The sequence below is a fragment of the Rattus rattus genome, chromosome 18 (genome assembly GCF_011064425.1).
Source record: "Rattus rattus isolate New Zealand chromosome 18, Rrattus_CSIRO_v1, whole genome shotgun sequence".
NCBI lineage: Eukaryota > Metazoa > Chordata > Mammalia > Rodentia > Muridae > Rattus > Rattus rattus.
This window is the reverse complement of record NC_046171.1, coordinates 8091439-8108430: the sequence shown is the minus strand read 5'-3', so window position 1 is coordinate 8108430 and position 16992 is coordinate 8091439. Positions and strand designations below refer to the sequence as shown.

The 16992-nt window shown below is 49.6% G+C and overlaps 2 protein-coding genes and 2 pseudogenes across 2 annotated transcripts in view; 2 read left to right on the top strand and 2 right to left on the bottom strand.

Annotated features, from left to right (window-relative positions):
• The window catches only part of LOC116887415, a 496132-nt pseudogene that overhangs the window by 263348 nt on the left and 215792 nt on the right, over nucleotides 1–16992 (bottom strand).
• The window catches only part of LOC116887417 (RT1 class I histocompatibility antigen, AA alpha chain-like), a 431868-nt gene that overhangs the window by 213505 nt on the left and 201371 nt on the right, over nucleotides 1–16992 (bottom strand). The window lies entirely within an intron of this gene.
• Tap1 (transporter 1, ATP binding cassette subfamily B member) overlaps nucleotides 1–16992 on the top strand; it is a 50676-nt gene that overhangs the window by 31086 nt on the left and 2598 nt on the right. The window lies entirely within an intron of this gene.
• Nucleotides 6284–14976, top strand: LOC116887554 (annotated as a pseudogene).

Below are 16992 nucleotides of genomic sequence, written 5' to 3'. Positions count from 1 at the left end.
GATCACAGTCGGCAGTGAGGGAAGTCGTTTCTAACCAAGAAACCTTCCCAGCCAGGAGAGGCAGCTGAAACCAGAGCTGTCGCTGCTCCTGGTGCCAGGCGACTTATGCCCAGGCAACCTCAAACAGTTCAAGACGGCCTGCCGGGGACTGGTGCTGTCCTCCTCCATAAACGGTTGAGGACCCCCACCACTCCCTCCCTGCAACAGACGTGCTGTGACAGGGACAGCCAGAAGCACCTTAGAGGAGGGGAGAGTTTATCTGGCTTGTGGCTCTAGAGGGAGAGTCCGCAGTGGTGCGTGAGGCCCAGCAGCCAATTAGCAGAGCAAACAGGAAGTGGAGCAAATCGCCAAACGCTCAACACCCACCCTCAGGGACGTACTTCCTCCAGAGAGCCCATATCACTTCCCTAAACTGTCATCAACCGGGGACCAAAATATATTCAAATACCTGGGTCAATGGGTGAGGTTTCGTTTAAAGCACCACGCCAGGCATTTCTTAGAAATGGCAGCTTTGTTTTAAAAAACGTTTTTAGGAAGATTTTAGTTATATTTATTTTCTGCCTATGAACGTCTTGTCTGTATGTTTTGTGGGCGCCACACTGGAGCCTGGTGCACCCTTATGGGAGCCTGACGCCCATGGAGGTCAGAAAAGGCATTGATCCCTGACTGGGAGTTAAAAGATGTGAGCTGCTTGTGCTGGGAGGGGAATCCAGCCCAGGTCTCGCAAGAAAGCCCCCAAACCGCCCTCCAGCGTGCAAGTTGAGATTTAAAAGTCACCACCACACAGGCCACACACTGTGAGAAAGCAGGCCCAGAGCCCCACCCTGAACACAATTATATTCCTGTCCAGAATCTCTGACTCAAGTCGGACTGAGCAAAGTCACTGGCTTTTGGGAGCCAAATCCGGGTACTCTGCCCCCATGACGGCATGCCATTCACAGCTTTAGGGAGAGAGGCTGGTCTCGGAGTCCCCTGCCCCCACACACACACACACACACACACACACACACACACACACACACACACACACACACCGGCGGCTCAGGAAAGCAGGGTTTCTTTCTGCAGGTGCTTGGGAGGGCACACTTCTATGACCTACTTCTGGGCCTGGAGCCTTTGCAGCGCACACAAGCGCCCCCCAACCTCCTTTTCTTGGTCCTGCCAGCCCAGGGTACAGCGAGCACCCCTGGCCACCCCTCCTGCTTTCCCACAAGCACTTCAAGGCTAATCGAGGAGTCTCCAGGAAACCCTCAGCTGGGAGGCAGCCTCCAGGAGGCCAAGTCGCACAGGCCTTACGTCCTTACCTCCTTTTTCTGTTCTGCCCACCCACTTTTTCTCCTCCAGACAAAGAAGTCCCGGGAAGAGCTACATATCTGGTTAGGCTTGTGCCTTTGACCTGGCAGGGCCCAGGCTCACAGACCGTGAATAGGGAGTCGGTTGGAGAGTCCACAGAGTTAGAGGCCGTTCAGCTCACTGGCGCTGGGAGGGCCCGGCTTGGAACAGTCCCATTCTAAGAAATAGAAACTTAGCCGTTCCTGGAAACAGCAGGTACTTTCCAGCGCTAGCCAGAGCCTGCCAGCACAGCTGTCAGCTCCCAGCCCGGCGGAGCGGAGCGTACAGAGGCAGAGCAGGAATTCACAACAGCCTCACACCCACCTCGTAGGGCAGAGAGAAGCCTTACACAGAGTCTTTCCTCCCACAAAATATCCCTTTTTAAAAGAGGAAAGAATTCTTTTGTCTCCCACCTTAGGTAAGCTGTAGCCCATCATGGAAGATAGGCAGTGAAGAGTCTCTGGTATTTTTTTTCTTGAGACCTGGGAGAGCATCTTAAAAAATCATATAGCTGGGGCTGGAGAGGTGGCTCACTGGTTAAGGGCACTGTCTGCTCTTCCACAGATCCCGGCTTCAATTCCCTGTACCTGCGTGGTCACCACTTAACTCCAGTTCCATGGGGATCTGGCGCCCTTTCTGGCCAATATAGGCACTGCGCTCACATGGTACGCAGACATAACACCCAGGCAAAACACCCATAGACTTAAGATTTAAAAAGAAAAAATGTGGCAGGCTGGGTAATGGTGTTTTCTGCAAAGTCTGATGACCTGAATTCACTCCTCTGGAAAGAGAGAATCAACTCCCACAAGTTGTCCTCTGACCTTCAGATACCCAAGTTGAGCCACAGGTACCTCTCTCTCTCCCTCACATAAAATAAAATAAAATAAAATAAGAAAAAAACAACACAAAGATCAAGTTTTCACAAATATGAAACATCTGGAAGTCATTCCCCCAAACAGGTGGACAAACAGGAGCCTGGGGGCAAAGGAGGGGGTGGGTAGATTATGGTTCACGAACCCAGGTCTACTGGAAAAGCAGCCAGTGTCCCAAACCACTGAGCCACCCTCCAGCCCTGCCGCACTATTTTTAAGATGCTCTCCCAGGTTTCATGACAACGAATGTTGGTGTTGGGAGACCGAGGCACAGGGACACAAAAAGTTTCTCCCCAAACACAGAGCCCCAAACGCCCAGTGTGGCCTGTCACCAATCACAGGCACGGGTGATGCTTGCCCGTTAGTGTTTTCTTCTGCCCATGCCTCCTGCTTCCCCAGTTTCTAGAATTCCCAGTTACCTCAATTTCTCTCATCCAGCTTTATCCTAAAAACATTACTGTATTCTAAATTTACCACAGGCCTGGCTTACTGTGACATCTCATTAAAAAATTTTTTATTAAATTTATTTAGGGCGTGTGTGTGTGTGTGTGTGTGTGTGTGTGTGTGTGTGTGTGTGATTGTGTGTACAGATAGAAACTTGCTTCGGCTGATCAGTTTTCTCCTACCTACAGGTCCCAGGGATTGACCTCAGGTCATCAAACTTTTACCTTTCGCCCACGCTGAGTCTTGCCAGCCCTCTCTACACATCTGCATTCATGCATAGAACACACTTTGATCATACTCAGCCCCTGAAGTGGAAACTTTCTAGGTTCTTTGAAAGTTATGTCCAATGATGTTTTTGCTGGGGCACTGTACTGGCTGGTTCTGTGTGTCAACTGACACGAGCTGAGTCATCACAGAGGAAGGAGCCTCCTTGAGGAAAACGTCTCCGTGAGACCCAGCTGCAAAGGCATTTTTCATTAGTGATCAAGGTGGGGAGGACCCAGCCATTGTGGGTGGTGCAGTCTCTGGACTGGTGGGTGGTCTTGGGTTCTGTAAGAGACCAAGCGGAGCAAGCCAGGGGAAGCAAGCCAGTAAGTAACATCCCTCCATGGCCTCTGCATCAGCTCCTGCTACCTGACCTGCCTGAGTTCCAGTCCTGACTTCCTTTGGTGATGAACAGCAACGTGGAAGTGTAAGCTGAATAAACTCTTTATGGAAACCTGGACTAAGACAGGCACACAGGTGAAAGGAAGTCTCGCTAAAGCAGACACGGGAAAGGCTGTTTTCCTGAAGCAGACACAGGCAAAAGGACCCGTGATGAAGGAGTATAAATGTGACCCCACAGACGGTGGGGAAGGAACACTGAGCTTTGGTTTGGTTTGCTCCATCTCGCTAGTCTTCGCTAAAGACACACACGTGATTGTTTTTGCCTACATAGCATTGTTGAGCCTCAACTTCAGGTAACGCCTGCCATTAGGGAGAAACTCACCCAAGAACTGCTTGTGAGGTTCTGTGCTTTTCTAGCAGCTGCCTGGTGTCTGCTTGTTGAAAGGACCAGCCCATGGCTGCGGTTCGCTCAGTGCTGTCTGCCTGCCCTAGAGGGCGGTCTGCAGCTGCTGAGTCTTATTGGTGTTTACATGGGACTGAACTGTTGCCAAAGAAGACTGAACTCACCTCCAAAGAACCTGCTGAACAGGTCCACTCCCCCCATATCCTAATAACTTTTCTTTTGTACTACCTCTGCTGGGTGGTGGGCAAGAGGAGAGGTCGAACCCTTATTAAAATAGGTTGCAAACAAATTTATGCCTACGAGCCCCTGTCACCCTCATCGCTCAGAGTCCCCACTTTGTTTTCGTGTTTGCTCTAATTTCACAGTTTGTTTACAAAACTGTCACCTTTTTCTAGGTGACATCCCAGTCCTCCAATCCTCCCATTTTCCCACACCCATGATGATTCAGTTCTGATGCACGGATTGTGTGTTACACCCACCCCTTTCCTCTCCAGTCGGTGGACGTGGCGGGTTGTTCGACCCATCTGCTGTGCTGTAATAAGTGTTGGTTTGCAGGTGTCTGCTGGACACTGCCTTCCATCCCCTGGAGGGGGGGAATGCTGTGGTGTGGTACAGCTGGGCCATGTTGTAGTTTTAATGTTGGCCTTTTAAAGAGCCTGCATAGTTACTCCATACTCCACAGGTACAGTGGCCGGACCAGCTCGCATTCCCACCAGCAGTGTAGAAACACCTGCTGACACAACACTCCCTCTTTTCTTTTTGGTTCTTGAGACTGGGTCTCACCATGTTGATGGGGCTGGCCTTGAACTCACAGAGAACCCCCACTCCTGCCTCCTTCTCCCAAGAACTGCAGTTCTTTTTCTTTAAAAAAAAATCTGTTTTGTTTTTTTTTTTTTTTATTTGATGGTCATGTCTGTGTACTGTGTGTGTCTGGTGCCCACGGAGGCCAGAAGAGAGCATCAGATTCCTGAGCCTAGAATAACGATGACTGTGAGCCTCCCACGTGGGTTCTGGGGAACTGAACCCTGGTCCCTCAGGAGAGCATGGTAAAGTTCGTTAGTCCCAAGTCATCTCTCAGCCCTGCCTACTTTTTTTTCTTGGTAGTCAGACTAAGGCAGATGAAGTCGGGTAGCTAAAATGTTCTCTTTATCATATTTTATTTATTATTGTTATAAAGGCCTCCCATCACAGCATGTGTAGAGGCAGAGGACAGTGTTGGTGGAAAAGATTCTGCCTTTCTGTGTGGGTCCTGAGGCAAGTTCCTTTCTGTCTTTCTTTACCCACTTGGCCATCTCTACCCCTGCCCACGGAGCAGTTTTGGTCGCAATTTCTGGGGCTAACAATCTTGCACTTAAAACAAAACAAAACAAAAAAAAAAACCTTTAAAGTTAGCACCTGAAGTACAAGGCTTCCGTGTGGGTGCATTCAAACATGCGTAGTTTTGTTGTATCCAGGTTTATACAACCCTTCCGTTCCTCTTTATGTCGTCCCACGTGCTCCGTTGACCCATCCTCCTTCCTGAGCTTTCCCCACATTCTCATTGGCTATCTGCGCTTCTTCAGCGTCTCCTCTGGGCTGGGGGGCGGGGGCATAGCCCGGCCCATGGGAGGCCCTGGGATTGGTTCCCTGGCGCCGCAACCAGTTTTCATCTAGCTGTGTCTTTGTTTTTCAGTGTCTGATGTTCCGAGATTGATGCGTGTTCTCGGTCTTAGTCTCTGACAGGCAGACAACTGTCAAAGCTTTCTCTCCCAGTTTCTTTTGACTCTCCAGAAACTCTTTAATCTACAACAATCCCTCGTCTTAATTCTTACTTTTGCTCCCTCGGTTACAGTAGCCTTTCCGGTTGCCGCTCACACCGAGGGCTTTCGTCAGCTCCTGTATCTGTGTAGCTCGTAGATCAAAGTCTTTGATCTATTCTGAGTTGAGTTTTTGGACAGGTAGGGAAGGCTGTCTTTCACTCTTAAAGCTCTGTAGATTTCTCTGGGACATCTAGACAGCCTCCCCAGTCTGTCCTAATCTCTGTGAGATCAGCATCGGGCTTCAAGTCCTCAGTGCTTTGCACGCTGGGATGACCTTTCACCTCGAGGTCGCAGGTCACAGGCTTCACGGATCCCCAGGAGCGAAAGTGGAGTAGTCGGGTCGGAGCCTGGAGCCCTTCCTTATTCCGGTGCTGAGTGAACCAGGGCCGCGCAGTGTGAGTCTGGTGCCATCTGGTGGCTGTGTAAAACACTGGGCCATTCTGGGGACTCAAGAGCTGCACTAAATATACCAGGAATAAATACCCTGGGGGCTTCTGAACGCTATCGCTGCACCCGGGCTGGACATGCATAGTTTTACTTTTACGATAACCTCGTGTGGCAGACATTACTGCCTAATCCTGAACGGCGAATACAAGTTCAAAAACAGTCACTAACCCTATGGCGTCTCACAGGGCAAAATTGAACTTTGACTTGGGAACAAGTATTCTCTCATTCTTCTAAAATTTATAAACAGGCAACATTTTAACATAGTTGGAAATTCAAAAGCAGCAAGGACAACGGCCTCCCCCACCTCTCCCTGGCTGGGGAGATCGGGTCTGAACTGGGCCCTCCATTCTGGAAGAATTTAATCTGGGGTCCAAGCGACTATGGCCCCTATTGAAAATTTTGTCAAGAACTCCAGACAAAGGTTTGCTGGGGAAGACCTCAGTGGAAAAATGGTCAGACTCCAGAGACAGACTGGGCCTGAACAAAGGCTGTGGTGAGTCTTCTTGGTTTTTTGATGTGAGGACCAGCTCTCAGTAGACATATCTAGCGGTGGCCCATGAATTCGACAAAATGCCTCCATAAACCAGCCTGCAGAGCAACCCCAACTGGTGAGCAAGCCAGTAAAGGCATTCCTCCACACAGCCCTCTACACTTCAGCCCCTGCCTCAGTGTACCTGCTTTGAGCTCTTGCCTTGAACAAACCAAGAGATGGAAATTTATGGAATCTATGCGGCAAAATAACACTTCCTCCCCAACCTGCTTTTAACCCCAGGTGTTCACTGAACAACTGACTAAGATGCTGTATGCTCTGATATCTAGGCCATTATTCCTGCTTCCCATTCCCCATTAAAGAACAGCTCTCTAAATCAACTCCTCTGAGACTCACTGTCTTAGTCAGGGTTTCTATTCCACAAACACATCGAGACCAACAAGTTGGGGGGAAAGGGTTTATTCAGCTTACACTTCCCATGGCTGTTCATCATCAAACTTTCAGGACTGGAACTGAACAGGGCAGGAGGAGCTTAACTCTGAGGCATGGAGGGTCAAACTGATTCCCTGGCTTGCTAGTTTAGCTCCTCTTAGAGAACCCAGGACCAAAATCCAGGGCGGCTACCATTTGCCGACAATGGGCTGGGCCCTCTCCTTGATCACTAATCATTGAGAAAATGCCTTAAAAGCTGGGTCTCAGGAGGCAGTTCATGGGAGGCTTTTCTTGATAACTCCAGAGGGTCAAAACACTAGAAACCAGCCAGCACACCTACTTTCACAGGGAAAGGATATAGGTGTAAGGCCTTATTTTCATGGTGTGCGCCTCGGGACAGTGGTGAAATGCACGGGCACCAGGAAACTGCCCAATGTCAGTGTCTTAAAACTCCTCAATGGACTCTCTGGGATCGAGGAGGCCTTTTTGTCCCCCAATACTTCCAGGCCCAGGTTCTGGTTGGCCTCCTTTGCGTACACAGAGGAAGGGGATAGAGGAGACTACATTGTGTCCTTGAGGAGCATCCGAATGAGAACCCTTTCTAACCATGGTTCATTGATCTTCATATAACATAAACAGGACTGTGGAGGTGGGACGTTGAGGGAGGCTCTTCAGGGAGAGGTGGACCTCCACCCCAAGCTCCTCCCAGACTTCCAGCCAGACGACCTCAGAACTTGCACTTCTCAGCTGATGTCTCTTGGGAACCCCGTTTTTGTTCCTTTGCTTACGTCTTTCTCTGCCTGGGTTCTGAGCCCCCCATTGGATGGCTCTTCACCTGTTCCCTGAGGTGGAAAACTTCAAAGGGTTCTTTGGAAAGGAAGCTGTGTTGGATGGTGTTTTGCTGGGGAAAACTGAAGGAAGCGTTCATTGGACACAGGTGTGATGGCTAAGTCTGACTCGCGGAGGAACGGTTCGCTGAAGGGAGGAAGAGAGAGGGGTTTTTGCTTAAGCAACACGTGAAAGGGCACGGATGAAAGGATTCATTACTAAGAACACGATGCATTGGTCCGTTACCTCATTGCATAGTTGAGCTGCATTTGTTGGGGACTCCATAGAGAAATACACCAAAAACCTTGGTGGGCTGCAGGTTCTTGTTGCTTTGCAAGACTTGGGCTGCTTGGCAGAGTGATGTCAGCTGAGACAGATGACCGTGGGCTGAGGAAGGCAAGACCGTGGGAGACCGTGATGTTTGGAGGGTACAGTGGACTGGGGACAATGATGGAGGGCTGAGCTAGGTTTGAACTTGCAGAACTGCTTACAACTCTTGTGAGTCTCAGTCTTTGCTGACCTTTTGATTAAGCTGGAGAGAACACAGCCAAGACCTTTTCTGGCGTTCCCCCTGGTCTCTCCTGCTGGCTCAAGCTGGTCTCTGAGGCTGAGGCCCGTGTCTCTGGTGGCCATGTCACTGCTGATTCTGCTAACCCTTCTCTACCGAACTGGACTGCTGGTGTCTCTGTGAAGTGTTGCAGTGGATCCAGACTTCTGCTTGCCTGCCTGCTCGCTGAACTGCCATTTCCAGACAACACAGACAGGAGTTGCTCCAAGAACCTTTAAACAGGTCCCTTCCCCATATCCTTTCTTTCCCTACCTCTGGCGGGGGTGTGATGGAGCTGCGGGAGGTTAAAGGCGAAGAACCATCACTAAAATTAGGATTTGAAAAAAAAATTAAAGTTGCAATTACCTGCTGCTTTTCTCTGCCTGCTACTGACTATTTATTCTCTTTATTTTGCCTGCTATATATTTAATAGCCTTCGTTTTGGAATGAAAAGTACACCTTTCGTAGATCTTCTTCTGGGCCACACAGAACAAGCAGGGGGCTGGGTGGTGGTGTTACAAATCTTTGGCCATTGTTCCCAATGTCTTATTTAGACGCTAAAATACATGTGTACAAACATCAGTGGGACAAAATTCTGTGCACAATATACACATCATTAAATTATCTTGGTAGGTATACTGGCTAATTGTGTGTGTGTGTGTGTGTGAGTGTTTGTGAGTGTGTGCACGCGAGTGTGCTCTCGAATGCGCTCAGCAGTTCTGCCAGCTAATCCACTCTATAGCTCCCATCCCCACATCTTGTTGACCTGGCCCCCAATCCTTCCTTATATTCTGTCCTTATGAATATATTTGCACGATTTATTCTTTTGAGAATTTGTCTCCCTGCCTGTCTTTCTTTATTTCCTCCTCCTCTTGTTTAAGTATATACAAGACACAGTACAGCCAGTCTTCTTTTGCTGAGTTTCCACCAGACCCCCTTGGCCACAATCCATACAAAACCGCTCACTTGGTTCAGCACCCTCTGCTGTCAAGGTCAGCCACTCTCTAGGAAGGAGACCTGTTGGTCGCAGAATAATTCAAGGGACCTGGCTAAATGACACAGGATACACAATAAATAACCTACTTGGTTCTAGGACCTCATCCTCGCAGACTTTCCCGATCCCTGAGTCCATTCTCCTGCCACTTAAACCCCAACACTCACTCTCCAGGTAGCAGTTCTTGTTTTTCTAAAGCAATGCTGTCAAAGTGTTCTGCTAGCAACGGCGATGATGCAAACTCTTCACTCTTGATTGGTTAAACCAGCCTGAAGATGTTTCCAATCTCAGTGAGGCTGCATAATTATCTATACTTAGTGATTTTTTTTTTTTGGCTCTGGAAGACAGCTCCATTCTAAAGAGGTGTCGGTCTCAGTCTTCTGTCCCTTTGCTCCCTCCAGAATACAGGTGCTGGGAGGGCCCCCTGGGTGGTGGCTCTGCTAGTGAACCTCATGAGGCCAGATTCCTTCATGGTTGAAGGCAGAGACTCCCCAGGTAAGAACAGAGGGGTTCGTTTCTGGGTGCATTTTCTGGGATCGGCATGGGGCTAACTCCCCCCCCCTCCCTGTGGATCAAAGTCTCAGACTAGAGTGGCTCTGACTCTAAAGAGTCCCCTCATTGACCAGGAATCTCTCATGTCCTCCTCAGCCCCCATGATGGCTGCCTGGGAAGGTTTTCCTGTACCTGAGACACAGATGCCGGGTGGGGGAGGAAGGAAGGGGAAATTTTCCCCTGCTGGGGTCCTTAGGCATCAACATCAGACACTAGAACCCAGAGGCTGGAGTCAGAGAGCTGCCGGAGCCTCTTCTCACGAGCATACTCTTGTTGTTGGGGCTGTCAGGTGACTGGCAGTAACACCTCCCGTCAACTTGCAACTCCCTAGTTGGCATTCAGCATCCTGCCGAGAGTTTTGAGGTCTCAGGAAGTTAAGGATCAGACAAGTTGAGTATTTTAATTATCTCTGTTGCCTCGGGTTGCAGGGAGATGGGCTATACAGACACCAGCGTTGGTAGACCATGAAAATGCAGGTTGGCTGAAACAGAATTCTTGATAGCATAAGAAAAGACTGGCCTCACTAAATGCTATGAGAAGAGGAACCAGGCTGGTGGGGCGTCATTTTTCTCTGAGAACAAAAAACGCTCTGAGTTTATCATGTCCGTTTGAGAAATGGGGGGAAAATCAGCATAGAGTTTTAAATGATGGTGAAAACCCCACATGCACTTTCTTTACCTTGTAAAGAGGGGGTAGACACGATGAGGGACTGGAGGCTGGCACCTCATCTGAACTCTGACCCCTCAGAGGGGGCCTGGATGACCATGAAGTCATTTCTTGGCAGGAGGCCAACATTCCTGAAGGCCGAGGCTTAGCTTGGGAATAGGCAGACCCCAGCTCAGGCACAAAGCCATTTATCCTCCAAGTCTCAGGCACACAGAACTGGAGGTCTGGACGCCCACCATTCCAAGAACTCTTTCTCCTCTGTCCCACCTCCTTTCCCTTCCTTCTCTCCATGACCCAACATTCGAGTGTGTCTTGACACGAGGTGCTTAGTGTTCAGAAACATAAAATGGGCTGCAAGACGGCTCAGTGGCTAAAGCCACTTGCTGTCCAACCTGAAAACCTGAGTTTAATCCCTGGGACCCCACATGCTGGATTAGGGGTGGGAGGGAATAACAGGGGAGGGGGAGGGAAGAGGGACAGGGAGGATGGGGTTGGGGAGAAGGGAGGACACAGGGACTGCGGGGAGAGAGGGACAGGGATGAGGGGAATCGGGAGGGAGGGCAGACAGGGGAGTGAGGATGGGGAGACAGGGTGGGGAGGTGGGGGACGATGGGGAGGGAAGGACAGGGGTTAGGGACAGGGTGGGAGACAGGGGTGGGGAATGATATGGGGATTGGAGGCTTGTGGGGTGGGGGACAGGGCGGAAGGGAGGACTCACTCCTGACAGCTGTTTCCCTGTTCACATTTTAAGCAAATGCCAATAAGCCTTGACAGCATCCTGTGACTTTGCCTCTTAATGTTGCTTTTTGAGCATGTCGCCCGTCTGACTTTGTGCACAGGGCAGGCTTTCCCAGAGGTATCGGTTCCTAATCCTTTATGGTTTCCAGAGGATTTTTGTGATTCAAGGCCCGAAGGCGGAGTGTGCACTCAACAGTACAGAAAGGTCCAGCTTCCTGGTCAGGTTCATCTTCAACCTGGAGGAGTACTTACATTCGACAGTGACCTGGGGTTGTTAAGTGGCACTTGTGGAGCTGGGGGGGAGGCGGACGTGATCAGTGGAACGCCTGGATCTCCTGGGGACAAGTGAGCTGCTGTGAACATGGTCTGCAGGCAGAGTACAAGCTGGGGCCCCCCCCTTCACCGTGGAGAGAAATGGTGGGTGGAAGGGGGGAGGTCTAAAGTTCTCAGGAGAACCTCATACTAAGAGCATTTAAGAGGTTTTAACTATCCTCTGTGTGTCTAGTATTTATTTGTGTGTGTTCGTGCAGCCTTACAGTGCACACATGGAAGTCGGAACAATTTGAGAGTTGGTTCTCTCCTTCCATCACGAGGATCCTAGAGATTGAACTCAGGTCATCAGGCTTGGGGGCATCTGTGACTATGCTCTGCCCTCAGCTGTGAATTGTTGGCTTAGATTTTTAAAACCTGCTTTAATAAGGGTTCGAAAACACTTCAACCTCCCTTCTAGCCCACTACCCATCACAGGTAGTGGGAAGGAAGGTTAATTGGAAACAGGGGTTGTGGACCTGCTTAGAAGTAGTTCTTTGGAGCTCTTCCAGCCTTCGCAGTCCGGTTCTCTAGCAAACACCAACACGAATCAGCCGCGGCAGTCCAGTCCACGTGGCAATCACCACTCATGGATCGGCGGTGGTGGTTTGATCCAGAAGAAACCTCAAGGCTCTGCCAATTGGCCCGAGTGTGTGGAAATAGGAAGAAGCTGCCGGGGTATCATGAGAAGTTCTTTGGCAAGTCACTCTATGGAGTCATGGCAGGCAAAGATACAAGGCAAACCAACGCAAGAGTGTCCTCAGGGACATGCAAGGCGAACTAATGCCACAACCACCCCCCACTGTCTGTGGGGCCATATTTATATTCTTCCCCCCCAAAAATCACACTTTCTCTCTCTCGTCTGCTTCAGCAAAACATCCTCTCACCTGTGTCAGCTTCAGCACAACATCCTCTGACACAGCCGAGATTCCAAAGAAACCAGAAATTTCCACCTCAGTGAATGGTGGTCTCCTTCTAGAAACCTCAGAGTTCTCGGGGTCTTTGAGAAATAGTGTCCATTGAATACAGTGGGTGACTGGGGCGGGGGTGGGGGTGACCTGGCAGAGTATGAATCCTCCTTGTGTGTAGGGAGCGGCGTGGTAAAACAAAGATGGCGCCGACATCCAGTCCCGTCTGGTGGTAAACAACTTGCGCATGCGCAGGCTTGTCCCCTTGCCAGGGCGGCCGCAGGCTAATGGGGTGATTCGTGCTCTGCCAATCCCTGAAGGACAGGTAGCACGACCACAGCCTGTTGTGTATATAAGGCAAGCGCCTTTGCTGCTCGAGGTCCCCGTATCAACAAAGAGGTGTTCCTGCAGCAGTTGGGGCTGTTGAGAAGAATCCGACCGTGTTCGTCTTCCTTGCTGGCCGAGGTGGGCGTGACACTTGGGGCCTCTTCTGCTTCTCCAGTCCAGTTGGGGACCCCCACTACTCCAGCTTCCATTTCTGGTTTGAGACATAGATCAGGGCGGTCATGGTCTCTAGGGGACGCTCCTGTCCTAACAAAGCTTTCTGTCTCTTCTCTTTCTAGTGCCTCCGGAGGTGACGGTGTACCCAGAGAGGAGCCCATTGCTGCAGCAGCACAACCTGTTGCTCTGCTCTGTGACAGACTTCTACCCCAGGGACATACGTGTCAGGTGGTTCGGAAATGGGCAGGGAGGAGAGGTCCCGGGGGTCATGTCCACTGGCCTTACATAGAATGGAGACTGGACCTTCAGACGATTTGTAATGCTGGAAATGAACCAGAGCTTGGAGACGTCTACCAGATTGCCTTGTGGAACACCCAACCTCCCAAGACCTGTTTCTGTGTATGGGTGAGCATCGTTTTGTTTTCTGTATTTCTCAGCCTTGGCCTATATGGGCTGCCACTTCTGTGTTCATTTCATGTTGATGACAAGACACGTTCCCCTGATAGAATAATCCTAGTACCAGGGCAGGAGAAAACAGGACAGACATCCATCCTCTGAATGCCTGGGGGAATTCAGAGAAGGAGGGCTGTTAACCCACAGCTTGCCTCTAAGCCCGGGACCTAGTATTCTTTAACATTTTAATCTTTAGGGGCACTGTCATGGGCTGTAAGTCAGGGAGAGGCCTGGAGAAGTGTCTTAGCTGGTGAACGGCTTGCCACATAAGCGTGAGGACCTGAGATTGGCCCCCAAAGTTGATATAAAAAATCCAGGTGCTCTGGTCCCTGCTTGTAGTCCTAGGGCCTGGGGATGTGTGTGTGGAGACAGGGAGCCTATTAGCGTGTTCTAGGTCAGCCAGGGACATTGAACTATATAGCAAGAATAGTGAAGATGGCACCGGAGGAATAACACTGGAAGTTGACCCCTTGTCTATCGCATGCACGTGAACGCGCGTGCACGCACGCACACACACACACACACACACACACACACACACACACAAGACACACTCATACACATACATAACATAGACATTTACACCCTTACACAGAGAGAGACAGAGAGAGAGAGAGAGAGAGAGAGAGAGAGGGAGAGAGAGAGAGAGAGAGAGAGAAGGGAGAGAGAGAGAGAGAGGAGAGAGAGAGGAGAGAGAGAGGGAGAGAGAGGGAGAGAGAAGGAGAGAGAGGGAGAGGAAAGGAAGGAGGGAGAGATGGGGGGGAGGGGAGGAGGGGATATCAGGACCGATGGGGCGACTCCATTTCTAGATTTAGTTCTTCCTGAGCAGTACTGGGGCTTTGGGGCTTTAAGAAGTTGTGGCCAGACTGGAAGCATCACAGTGACTTTAAGTCTCATTTTCTCACAGTGGCTCAGTCTGAATATTCCTGGGAAAAGATACTGAGTGGCGCTGCAGCATTCCTGCTTGGGCTGACTGTCTTCCTCGTGGGAGCTGTTATCCACCTCAAGGCTCAGAAAGGTAGCAAGGCTCAGAAAGGTTCTGAAGAGAACCTTCCCACCTGCCCTGGGCTTCTCCACTTCCAGCTTCCTTTACTGAGGATCTGAGGGAGGGAGGCTGTGCTCAGGTGTCCCCCGTGACAGGGTTTCCTAAAGCCAGGAGGAAGCAGACAAGTGCTGAGCCTGAGGGCCACAAGCTCCCCCAGGAAAACCACATTTGATGCTGACTGGGGATCTCATTCTCTCTTTCCAGCGTCCATGGAGACTCAGCCTGGCAATGAGGTAAGCGCTCTGGTTCCTTGTCTTTGGCTGGCGGATCACGGCCTTGTTCTTTAGCCAGAGCAAGCATCATGGCGTAGGGGAGGCAGAGGTGCCTCTGGCTGGGTGATTGTCTTCTGAGTGTCTGGAGTTGGAGAAGCCTCCTGAGATCCTCTCACTCTTCCTGCAGGCTTCAAGGGCGCTTCTCCCACCTCACCCCTACTAAGATCCTAATGGAAGCTTCTCCCCCAGAGCCTGAAGAAGTGTGAAAAGGCTGGGGACCCGGGTTGGGTAAAGAATGCTGGCCGAAGGGTCTGTGAGATGTGGTCATGGATCTTCCCCTTCTGCTCTGCACCTCAGTACCCCCTCATTTTCAGGATGTGGTCCAGAAACTTCCTTAGGACCTAACCCGTTCCAGACCTAAGTTGCTTTGGTCTCTGTGGCTCAACCCTAACCCTGTGACTGGGATACCCCCGGCCTCTCTGTCTTCCAACCACAGCTTCTAGTCTTTCATACAGTTGCCTTAAAATCCTTATCAAAAAATAAAACAGTCACAGGTAACCATAGTGAATGTATAATTCAATGACTTATTCAAGGCAAAACCCATGTAATCACCTGCTCAGGTTAAAAAAAAAATCAGACAGTGGTGGTCTCTGTGGAATTACTCATACGCTTCAGCCAGTAAACACCCCCAGCACACACTGTCCATGTGGGTAATTGGATGGCTTCTTCCGTCAAACACACCTTCCTGTATACAACAATCCTTGGTCTTTCTTGTCTCCCAGACTTTCAGATGTTTGACCTCATCCTTTCTTTCTGTCAGGATTAAAGCAGTTGCGAAGCCTCAGTCTCCAAGGTGAAGAGATTATGTTGCCCGCACACACTCGGTGCCATCTGACCCACTCTCTTGCCCTTTGTGTTTTCCGTGAGTTAGCACCTGACGCGGGTGTGAAGGCGGGACTCTGGTTTGATTCATTTTGAGTCTAGAGGAGGTCATGACCTTTTCTGGAGTCACAGTGTATCTCCCTGTTTCTCTTTTCATGATGTTACAACAAGCATTGATGCTAATTGCCCGGGTCTGCTAATTTCCTGGGAGTTGCTACATTGTGACAGTCCATCTCTACGATTCCTTGTTTATTTATCCATGCTGTTGGCTCTGCTCACTGTTACCTGCACTAAATTTCAAAGTCAATGATGGTAAAAATGTCATCTTGCAGCGATTCCAGCCTGCAGGGTGTCACCATTGTGTCCTCTGCTGCAGGGTTCTAAAACAAAGCACTAATTTCATGTAATAGCAACCTTAGCAGAGCAATAAATTCACGGGTTTTGCTAAGTCTTGACACCTGAGCAATGTCTTTTTACTAATTTGACAGGATTGGGATTGTTTCTGCCGTATGCAGATGGGAAGGCTGTTGAAAAAATTGTTTGAGCTGTGAGGGAAACTTAGCAGCCTCCTTCAATACGGCATCACTTTGTCTTGGTAGAAAGTATTTTTTATTAATCTTTTTATTGTTTGAGAATTTTGTACATGTGTATCATGTGTTTTGATCAAATCCACTCCCATTCTCTCTCTTCTCACTTCTCCTCTCCCCTGACCACATTTACCTCCCGACTTCATATGTGTTTTTGCTTTAATTCACTGAGTCAATGTAGTTCTGCCTGGATGACATGGGGGCGGGTCCATCAGCCGGAGAGTAGGTGGCCTTTCAGGAGCCACATCCTTGAAGAACATGGAGTTTCACTCTGCAGCCGCCGTCAACTGCTTGCCAATAGCTCTTCAGCTCATAAATCCCTCCCACCCATGCTGGGATTTTGGAATGCTTGATCTTGGACTTTATATTCTAAATGGCTTTTAGCTTGTTTTGAAATAAATTACAGTTTAGTTGGTGGGAGAATTTTCTGGTGTATTTTCATTGTTTGAAAGGATATTAGTTTGTCTTAAATGGTCTCGACATTTGTTCTCTGATGTCAATAAAGAACATCAACTGTTTGAAGTAGATAAAGCTGGATCCACTCTCTGTTGCTTCTTTTTAATGTAAAATTATTTTTATTGTTTTTTTCTGAGGATATCATGTGGTGCATCTCCTGTGCTCCGGCAGGGAGCCCATGAGACGCTGGCTCCCCACCTGGAAACCCGGCTGCTCCAATCCTCACTTTGGCTCTTCTTCCACCCTTTCCCTGGTTCTGTTTGGTTCTATTTCCCCTAAGTTTTCCTTTTATTTAGATATGTTTCTTTCTGAAGATTTTTCTTCTAAAAGAACCATCTAAATAAACTTTGGTAAACTCAAGAAAAACAGAACTTCAAATGTAAAAAGCAAAACTAAAGTCAGATCATTCAAACGTGGCGGATGGGAGGATCGACAGGTGTGCTGGGGCAGAATCCCAGGCAGAAGGCTGAGAAGGACAGGAGATTTCTA